At 37.6% G+C, this 2,047-nt stretch overlaps 1 non-coding gene across 1 annotated transcript; it reads left to right on the forward strand.

The window, feature by feature from the left end:
- Nucleotides 1–1,169: 1,169 nt before the first annotated feature.
- Nucleotides 1,170–1,276, forward strand: LOC128042227 (small nucleolar RNA R71). The gene has a single exon (XR_008197432.1). It is a non-coding gene; the product is annotated as a small nucleolar RNA R71 (small nucleolar RNA).
- The last annotated feature ends 771 nt before the right edge of the window (nt 1,277–2,047 follow it).

Genomic DNA, 2,047 nt, shown 5'->3' on the forward strand with positions numbered 1-2,047 from the left:
TTCTTGGATAGTATATCCTTCATAAACTTCACATAATTTGGCATTTGTTCTAAAGCCTCCACCAATGGAATATTGATGTGTAACTACTTCAGAACATCCAAAAACTTCTTGAATTGCACCTCCTATTTCTACTTGTTTTACTACAATCTTTGCAGATATAGATGTGATGGAACTTTCGGTTGAACCGGACAACTTTTCTGAGTAGGTAAATCTGCATCCAAAGAAGATGTTAAAATATCTGAATTCACTAAGTCAGGGTTTACCTTGTCAGACTTTATAGTTTCTGATTTCTTTGGTGTAGGAACTTCAATAGCTAGTTGATTCTTCTCAACGGGCTTATCTTCGGCATCAATCAATTGGGGCTCTAGAATTTTACCACTTCGCAATCCCACTGCCATGATATGTAATTTACCCAAATTTCTTAGATTCTCAGTATCACTCAGCAAGGTTCCTTGCGGTCTATTATGTAGCTTTGTAACTAGCTAACCCATTTGGTTTTCCAAATTTTTCCGTGTTGCTGCTTGGCTTTGGATCAAAGCGTCATTCTTTGCCATGTACACTTTCAACAAGTTCTCCAAACTGTTTGATCCTCAGATTGAGGTGGTTTTGGAGCTTGCTGATTAAACCCTTGAGATTGGTTGGGTCTTTGCTACAATCAGTTGTTGTTTGGTCCATTTCCTTGGTTGCTCTAAGAAAAGTTAGGATGATTAGGCCATGAAGGATTGTAAAAGTTGGACTGGGGTCCTTGTCTACTCCTATTTTGATATTGGTTCCCTACATACTACACTGACTCAGGATTTGATGGAAAATTCTCAAAAGAATGACCTTTCTCACAGTACACACAGGAAACTGTTTCAAATGGAGTTGGCGGCTGAGCTGCAAAATTATTAGTAGTATTAGCGGTTAACTGTTTTAACATAGAGGAAATAGACGATACTTGAGCTAATAACGAAGTGAGGGAGTCAACTTCATGAACTCCGGCTACGTGTCTTCCTGAAGTTGTTTGATTTGTTAGCCATTGATAGTTATTACTCGTGATCCTCTCAATGATCTCATAAGCCTTATTATAAGACTTAGACAAATTTGCACCATTCGCGGAAGCATCTACCATCAATCTTGTATGTGCATTGAGACCATTATAGAATGTCTCCAATTGGATATAGTGAGGAATCCCATGATGAGGACACTTATGATGTAACTCCTTGAATCGCTCCCAAGCCTCATACAAAGACTCGTTATCCAATTGTTGGAAAGTTGTGATCTCATTCCTCAACTTAGCATTTTTTCTAGGTAGGAAATACTTAACCAAAAATTTCTCTGCTAATTCTTGCCATTTAGAAATGGAACTTGGTGGCAATGAATTGAGCCATACTCGTGCTCGATCTCACTACAAGTATGGAAACAACTTCAACCTCAATGTGTCTTTAGTCACACCAGCTATCTTGAATGAATCACTCACCTCCATAAACAATCGAAGGTGGAGATGTGGATCTTCCGTAAGCATACCATTAAATTGGCCCACTGTTTGTAGCATTTGAAACATCATTGGTTTCAATTCAAACTAGGTTCCCTCGATATCTGGCATTCTAATTCCTGGGTTTAATTCACTGAAAAGTGGCATAACATATTGTCTGATGCATCGATCCCTATCATTTTCAATGAGGATAAGATTTCGTACATAATCGGCTTCATTACCTTGGCCTTGATTCTGATTTCCAGGTTCCATCTCGACTTGTCTTTGAGCTATTCGTTCACATCTTCTTTGTCTGAAAGTTCGCTAAATTTCAGGGTCTACAGGGAGTAAATCTATAATTGGATCTATGCTCATAAACACTTGAAAACAAATCACAAAAATTAAAAAGAATAAGTTAGTAATGTTAGAAATAAATCAAATTGAAAATAAATAATTTCATGAAAAAAAATGACTATGGCAACAGTTGACAATCCCCGGCAACGACGCCAAAAACTTGTAACGCATAGGTTTGTGCAAGTGTACACAATCGTTATCAAGTAAAAAGTAAGTATCAAGTTATCATCTCCATAGGGA

The sequence above is a fragment of the Gossypium raimondii genome, chromosome 6 (genome assembly GCF_025698545.1).
Source record: "Gossypium raimondii isolate GPD5lz chromosome 6, ASM2569854v1, whole genome shotgun sequence".
NCBI classification, from domain to species: Eukaryota; Viridiplantae; Streptophyta; class Magnoliopsida; order Malvales; family Malvaceae; genus Gossypium; species Gossypium raimondii.